We start from the raw sequence: 9092 nt of genomic DNA on the forward strand, positions 1-9092 counted from the left end.
CCAAGTTGTGTTTGGTCCCAGTGGCTTTATCACAGCAATACAAATAAGAACTCATCAGTGTTCCCCCTCTTTCCCCTTCTTGCACACTTCTCCCCGCCCACTCCTATTGATGCGAGAGTCCAGCCCCCAGCCCTACCTCCTGCAGCCAGAAGCTGAGCCTACCTCAAGTTTGCCCGTAATATGTGCGTACAAGTTTTTCTTTCCCTCACTGCTGGAGTCCTGCACACGGAGCTAATAATAAGGGGTCGCTTAGTGAGCACTTTCTGCAAGTGAAAGACTTTCATTTCACCCACAGGGCCTCCCTCACGGGATCTCTGGAGCAGGCTTCACCACCGCTTACATTTGACAGACAGGGTAGCTCTATGCCTTACTATGCATCCCAAAGGTTTGTCCTCTGGCTGCGTAATTATGCCCTGGGGTCTAGTCCCAGAGGTTTATCCAAGGCATCTTTTCACCCCCCCCCCCACGAAGTGTTCTCACCTGTAGTGCAGAGGAAGGAGAGGAGGCTCCTGGAGCGCAGGAACTGTAGGAGCACTCTGAGGTGGGGTTTAAACAGGCTGCCTCTTTCCCTGAAGCCCAGCTGGCCGGTGGGTAAATCTCGGTAGAGAAGAAGGGAGAGGAGAGGGAGAGAGGAAAAAAAGGGAAAAAGAACAAAATCATCCCAACCAGTCTGGAATACAGATGGGCAAAGAGCAACAGCGGGCTGTGTGTGGACCGCAGGGTACCATTGTACCCTCCCAGAGCCAGGGTCTCCTCACCTAGGTTCAGCCTGCTCCTGGAAGTTGTTTTGGCTTCTATATGGGGTGTGGAAAATAGAGCATTTTCAGACATCTAGTTCTGGGAATAGCGTCTGACCATAGCTATTAAATGCACACAGAGAGAAGTTTCCAGGAATCTGAGGGAGGAGGCTGCAGCCATGGTTCCCTTTCTCTTCCTGCTGTCCCAGATATGGCCTGCCTAGGCCTAGATATCTTTCCCCAGACTGTGGCTGAGGCCCTTTTCTGCAACCCCAGCTGCTCGGGCAACACAGGACCAGCTCTGGAGTTGCTAGTCAGGCCTGAAACCCATACACCTGCTCTACCTGGCGAGAGACCTCTTCAGGGGTCTCAAAACTACTCTGCGTGTGACTGCGTTCTGGAGCCCTTCGTGAAGGGAAGACTCCTCACTAAAGTTCATCTTCCCATCTTCTCACCTCTGGGTGGCATGCAGCCTAAGCTCTTGGTGTCCCAGGCAGCGCATGTGCTCTGAGGATCTGATGGCATCCAGCATGGTGGATGAGGGAGCATAGACACACACATGGGCCCCTGTCAGTTTCTGGGTGAGACTCTGGACAAGTTACTTCCCTGTCTGAGCCTCCTGGATCTCTGAGGAGGGAGGGGCATCCACTACCTTGTGCGTTACGTCATGGTGACGTCATATAGTCAGTGCTAAGTACAGGGCTCTATTTTATCCGGCTTTCCTTTCTATGGTTTCAGTTACCCACGGTCAGCGTTGGTCTGAATACCAAATGGGACACTCTGGTAATAAATAGACCATTCGTTTAAACTGTACATTCTTCTGAGTGCCCACAGTGTATAGGCTACCCAGCTTGTCATCACTGCGAAGTGAACTGGCTATCCCGAGCCACTGTCCGTTTAGGTCAGGACTCAGGCTGAGTAAATCTTACATACTTCATAATTTCCCATAGTGGGAGCAGTTAGGTGAAGGCTATGCCGGGACAGGAACCTTGGAGGGCAAGTGGCTGCTGTCCCCGATGCTGCAGGATCGGACAAAAGGGTTCCGCAGTACATGTGCTTAGATACGCATCCCTGGGGCTGTGGGTAGGTCAGAAGATGTCTCTTGTGGATAAAGGCCACTAGACGGTTGCTTGCTCACCCAACCTTCTGCCAATAACAAGCCTGCTGGGTTTCCCTTCAGCTAGCTCTATGGCAGGATTATGTGCAGCTCCGCTCCTAGCGGAGTCGGCCACACGGTGGAGCTATTGCGTTCCATCGCACCACCACCAAATGGAGTCCCTGAATTTAGCGCAGCTCCTTGTCACAAGGAATGAAAATGGGGTGCTGAGACAGGGGCTTACCAGGCCTGCATCTGAGCTTGCCATGGCCCTGTGCCCCATGTTTATTTTGGCTCCTGGTCAAGAATGCTGGTCCAGGCTTGGGAGGCTGACCTTCTGACTCCAGAGGGAAAGTCACACTTTTGCTCAACTCCCAGGAGCAGTTCTGCATTCCAGGAGAGGCGTGGGAATGGCCAGGCCTTCCCCAGTGAAGGCAATGGAACTGCCTGCGCCCCAGTAGTTGCTTCCAGCCTCTGCACTGCCCTCGGGGATAGCCAGTCCACCGCAGCGGAGAGGAGATGCCCCCCACGGGGGGAGGGGGAAGGAGGTTCTAAACCAACACAGGACAGACATCAGAAGTCGCTAGAAGGGAACCATCCAGACACTTCGCTTGCTCGCTCTCACTCTCCTCCCTCTCCGTGCCAATCTTGCCTCCACATGGGACCCATTTAGCTATCCCCTGGCAAGGGATGCCTTTCCACAGGTGAGTTGTTTTAGCTGCTGTGGAGGCTGTACACGTACCGGCACTTGCAGGGAGACTCCCCTGGGACTTCAAGAAAAGCCAGGCACTGGAGGCAGGGCAGCTGTTGGCCAGGAGAGAGACCATCCTGAGTCTCGCCGGCAGAAAGGGGATGCCAGGCCAAGGAGCAGAGGGCAGCAGGTTGGCACGCCGCTGGGGCTGGGGCAGTAGTCCAAGTTGACATTCTCCTACCTGGTTCACCAGGCTCTTCTCCAAGACGTCCCCAGATGCCATTCCCTGATAGCGCTTCAGCAGGCTTCCTCCATGGGGCTACACAAGGTCCCTCCACAGGGACAACCCGCATGAACCTGAAGTTGGAAGGGGCTTTAAGCAGTTGGAAGGAACTGGCGCTTTCTTTTCAGAAGACGAGGCATTATCGCCCTCTTGCGGTCATAGTGAGATATGGCATCTCCTCGGGCTCGCATAAAAAGCTGGCTCTCCAATCAAATCCACTCCATCCAGGTAACACCCAGCAACCACGAAAGTGAAAACCTGTGACTGACTTTGCAGGTCTGTGCTAACATGAGCTGGGAATGTCAGGGTGACATTGGGACTAGTTTTGTATGGCCTAGCGCTGGCCTGGAAGCTTACTGGAGGAGCTGAGACCAATACAGGATCCCAGGATTGCCATACCCTGAGGGACCAGCAAGTGGTGCTGTGTCAGATCATCCCTGTCAGTGTTGTGTCCCCCACCCCCACCCTCCCCACCTCCTCACCCCCATCCCCCCATCTCTGGCTCACTTTAATTCATCCAGACAACCTATGCTGGGAACCATGAAGACAGTGGAAAACAGGGGCACAAATAGTCATGATAAGGATGCTAAAACCTTAACTTTGGCTATGGGAACATGAGTGTCCCAGAATTTGAGGAACTGGTGACCCAGTGACTCAAAGGTCTGCCTTGAGTGTGTGGCAAGTCTCTGGGTGACAAAGTAAACTATTTTTCAAGGTGGCAGTTGAAGCCCAGCATGTATGACTTGAATGGTGACCTCTGCACATCCCGGGAATGGGGCTGCAAACTACTGAGTCAGGTTGGTTGGCAGCAGCATTGGCAGTGCCAGCCTGCTCTCTCAGGGACACAGTGGCCCTCGGGCAGATTGGCCAAGGACCCCTCCTCCAACTATACAGTGGCAGGTCTGAGATTCACTCTCGTGGGGCTAGCTTTGGTGTGCTGTCACAAAAGCATCTGTGCAACGTGATGTAATTAAAATAAATATTGTATTAATCAGAAAACAAAATAAAATAGATAAATAGAGGCTGGAGGTATAGCTTGGGGGGAGGGAACACGTGTTCTCAGCACACTGGAATCCCCGAGTTCAATCCCCAATATTGCAACAATACAATAAAGAAATATGTTTCTCATGGGGAGAAAGCTGAAGGCAGGCCAGCAAGATGGCTCAGCAGGTAAAGGTACTCGCTACCAAGGCTGAACACCCGGGCCGGTTCCTGAAACTGCATGGTAGAGGTAGAGATCTGACTCCTGCAAGCTGTACTCTGACCTCTATGTGATGTGTGCAGGTACACCACACACACACACCACACACACCACAAACACACACAACACAAACACACACCACAGACAACACACACCACACACCACACACACACCACACACCACACACCACACACACACCACACACCACACACACACATACCACACACACACATACCACACACACCACACACCACACACACACCACACACACATACCACACATACACAACACACTACACACATGCCACACACACATACCACACACACACCACACACACCACATATACACACAAACACACACACGTAATAATGCTAAGGTATTTACTGACCTGTTAACAAAGGTGGTCTTGATAGAGGAACAGTGAAAATAAGTGAGAAGAAATTTTATTTTCTTAGTTTGTTTTTCTGCATGAACATAGCAACACATTTGTAATTGTATATGGATCAAATACTATTGTCATAATATGAAAATTATGATTATTTAATTCAGAAATTTTTAGGCAGGTACATAAAGAGACAATTGACAAGAGGAGATCTCTTCTAAAGAAAAAGATCCAAGGGGCACTGAGGGACAGGGCATGTGGCTCAGAGTAGAACACTTGCCTAATTCCTATGGGCCCAGGTCCCATCTCCAGCACCTCACACAACAGTGAGTTGGGCCGGGCGATGGTGGCGCACGCCTTTAATCCCAGCACTCAGGAGGCAGAGGCAGGCGGATCTCTGTGAGTTCGAGACCAGCCTGGTCTACAGAGCTAGTTCCAGGACAGGCTCCAAAGCCACAGAGAAACCCTGTCTCGAAAAAAAAACCAAAAAAAAAAAACCAAAACAAAACAAACAAAAAAAAAACAGTGAGTTGGATAATTAACACAGCTCCACTCTGCCCTTGAACCTCTCTGGCCTGGGCAAGGACGGAAGTGGAGCAGCTACAACAAGAGAAGCCGGTGCAGGGGCTTACCAGGGGCTCTGACCTAAGCTGAGAGGGTCACAAGAGCCTTCCAGAGCTTCTTAGCTTCTTTTTTTTTTTAAATATTTATTTATTTATTTATTTATTATGTATACAATATTATGTCTGCATGTATGTCTGCAGGCCAGAGGAGGGCACCAGACCTCATTACAGATGGTTGTGAGCCACCATGTGGTTGCTGGGAATTGAACTCAGGACCTTTGGAAGAGCAGGCAATGCTCTTAACCACTGAGCCATCTCTCCAGCCCCGCTTCTTAGCTTCTTAAAGTGTGTGCAGTTGGTCCACAGACAGAGACAAGAAGACAGGGTGAGCCAGACAGACAGCCCAGCATCCCCTCCTTGAAAACAATCTAAGAATAGGTTGCTATGGAGAAAAAGTTGATGCTCCTGGGAATGTATTTGAATGCTTCATTTTAAATAGTCCCTTTTGCTTACCCCCCCTCTTTACCCTAAACAACAACAATAACAACAAAAACGCTCAGACCCACCAACGAGGCCTCTCCCTTGAGCAGTGGCCTGCTAATGCTAAGACATTGAGCCAAACTGAAGAAGAGAGACTTCTTGAGGGCCGTTTATGTATCCCCACTTGTCCACAGGGGAAGGAGGAGCGTTCCCTGGGATGTGGGTAAGATACGGGCACTGGAATCTACACAGCACCTCCTACCCTCGGGGTCTCCAGCAGTGGAGCAGCAAGACACCAAGACCACCTCTCAATGTATTGTCTGGTTACAGTGTAATTGTGAGGGTCCCCAGTGCTGGAAAAGAAACTGTCCCCTATTTCATGGATAGAAAAGAGTGGGGGATGGGGGGAGGCGGCTGTGAGAAGTCCGTACGCAGCACCTCTTATGACTTTCAGGCATTTTTTAAGTGTTGACGGCCACCTTTGGAGATGAAAGCCGGGTTCCCGTGCACAGGACATCCACATTCTGTAGCCTGATGCTCCGACTTCCCATGTGCTCCTCTGTTTCTAGTCCCAGGCTGTGTCTCCCTGTGCCCATCTGGAATGAGCCATCATTAAATGCTGAAGGTGGTCATTTCCTCATTACCTGGAATTGTTCCCTCTCAGTTCAACAGAAAGATGTCACAGGGCAGGAAGCAAATAGGAAATGGGGGACCACTAGTCTGAATTGCCATGGCAACAGACGAACTAGAAAATGTACTCCTGGGTTCTCTGTTTCTCATCAATACATTGGTACTATCTAAGGCCCTAGCTGTGACCTTGTGACGAGGGGGAGAACCCAGGGGGATGGGGAGGGAGTCTCAGGACAGGCAGAAACTTGAAGACAAAAGTTCATGTCATGCGTGCCTGGGTTTGTAGATCAAGATCAGATGCTGTTTTTGGAGGCTGCTTGTTTGTTCCTGGCTGCCCAGACCCAAAATAATCACTTAGAAACTATATTATTTGCAATACTATTTGGCCTATAGCTTAAGCATATTTCTAGCTAGGTATTAACATCTTAAATTATTATTTTATATTTTATTTTGAGGTTCGTGGCCTACCGGCAAGGTTCTAGCTGGCAACTTGCGTCTTTCTCCTCTGGTGGCTACATGGCGTCTCTCGGACTCTGCCTACTCTCTCTATATATCTCTTTCAGTCTGGCTTTACCCTGTTAAACTATTGGCTGAAAGCAACTTCTTTATTAACCAATGGCAATAAAACATAGTCACAGCAGACATCACCTTCCACATCACCTCTCCTTTTCTGTCTAAACAAAAAAGGAAAGTTTTAACTTTAACATAGCAAGATTACATATAACAAAACAGGTATCAAACAAGAATTACAGTTATACTATTTATATATACTTTATATTTTACCATAACTAAGGAAAATTATAACTATTTCTCAACTCCATCAAATACTCCAGAAGGATATAACATTACCTAAGTAATCATTTTGCCCACATGCTCCCCTCTCTCTCTCCCTCTCTCTCTCTCTTTCTCTAACACACACACACGTGCGCGCACACCACACACCCTGCCTGGATCACCCCCACTCATTCACTTCTATGAACCCCATTTCCATAAGATTTCTTCCAGAAGCTGTCCCTGGCCGGCTCCACTCCATCAGGCTGAGTTCATCTGTCATCATCCAATATTCCACTCCTCAAGGGCATATCTCATTTGCTACTGAGACTCTGGTGTGCAAAGAGTGTGTGGCTCTCAGCAGACAGCACACAAACATCCCCCTTGCTTACACAGATGACTACCTCGTGGGTGAGGAAGGCAGAGATAATGACGGGAATTCCAAGAAGAGCTTCTGTCTCGTGGTCACAGAAACTGACTTCAGGCCTTGGGATGTGGAAGTGCGATCTCTACCACCTGCCTCTGTCCTGTTTCTCCCTCCCCTCCAGAAGGGTTCTGGGGAAGAAAAGCAGGCAGAAGCATGGAGGCATGCTAGCTGAGCCCAAGGGAAAGACTTTTCTGAGTCTAAAAGTCTTTACGGACAGGAGACAGAGGTTAGGGCCCTTCGTGGTGACTGAGAAGTATGGCGTCGCAACGCAGCTTAATTTTGTCTGTGCGTCTGGCTCCCGATTCCACAGAGGCTTTTCTGATGGGGCCATGCGGAGAAACAGTTTTATAAGTATTCTAGCCTGGAGAACCCCTTACAGATCGTGCTCCTTCCTCTTAGCGCACAGCTCCTGAATCCCGAAAGGGATTCCCGTGTTAGCTCTCATTCAATAAACATCCCAGTGTCCACAGCCCTTGGTCAATCGTTCTTGGTCAGTGTAAGACAAACACCCCTGGGATCTTGGAAGGAAAGTGGCACCAGGAATCCTGGGGACATCAAAGTGTCAGGATAGTGTTTGCACACCTGCCCCTATATCTGCAATCAACGCTAGAACTCTTCAATGGTAATCGCTCCTTGTCTACAGTTTAACTGCTCCGCTTTCAGTTGCCCATGGTAAACACAGATTCAAAACAGCACTCAATGTTCTGAGGTGAGCTGCCTCCCAGTCCTGCCCAGGACTCGTGCAGACAGGTCCCATTTCCCGGACCATAGCTGAACATATAGCCTGACCAGACAGTGTTTCTTGAATCTGCTGAGTCCTTCCTAAGTCTAGCAGCGGGAAGAAATTTCTTCAAATGTAAACCAGATTACCTAATTCCTACATCTGCCATCTTTCCCAGATTCTCATACTCAACCAGAAGCTCCCAGGGCCTGGGAAGCCTGTACTGTTTGTATTAACGCCTCAGTCTCGATAGAGCTGCTCTGGAGTCACCTTGCACGACCACATCAGCAGCCTGGTGTCCCTTCACATTCATCTCATATCACTGGGTCTTTCGACCTGCTCCGTTAGAAGAGGGAAGGCAGGGACAGGTGGGTCTCATCCACACGCTCTGCCCAGCGCCTGGCCCCATAGGTGCTCGGTCAGTCTTCGGAGAAGACGCTCGTGGGGTTTATGACATGGGCTGGAGGGCTACATTCAGAGGCCAGAGTCAAGAGCCACGAGTAGGCAAAGGAAATGGGGGTCACTTCTGGTGGGTGTGGCAGAAGAAGGCTGCCCTCCTCTGCATTTGTGGTTCCACATGCATGGGATCAGCCAACTGTGGCCTGGAACCATTGAGAAGAAAATCGTATCTCTGCTGGACATTCGAAGATTCCTCCCCCTTTTTATTTTATCAAGTTACTCTCTGAAAACTGCAGTCTGGCAACTGGTGCAAAGCGTTTGCGTTGTATTAGGGATGCTGTACAAAGATGAGCCGATTTTCAGGAGGATGGATGTAGGCCATACACAAATTGTTCTCTGTAAAAGGGATGTGAGTAGCTAGGGTTTGGGCATCTTCCAGAGTCCTGGAATAACCCCCCCTCCCCCCCACAGACTGAGGAGTGAGGGTTCTCTGACCTGTGTGCCTTACCAACCACAGAAGTCACTTCTACAGCTCTGGGGGTAGGAAATCCAGGACTGAGGGGCCTGCAGACACCCTGCTGTGCCCTCACATGCTAGAGGGCATGGAAACTCTCTCTTGAAGTCCTTTAATAAAGCATTGATCCCATCCTCGAAAGCCCCACCTTCACAGCAGAAGCAGCCTACAAAGGGCCCGTGGTGTAATATTCTCTT

Source organism: Microtus ochrogaster, chromosome 7 (genome assembly GCF_000317375.1).
Source record: "Microtus ochrogaster isolate Prairie Vole_2 chromosome 7, MicOch1.0, whole genome shotgun sequence".
Classification (NCBI taxonomy): domain Eukaryota; kingdom Metazoa; phylum Chordata; class Mammalia; order Rodentia; family Cricetidae; genus Microtus; species Microtus ochrogaster.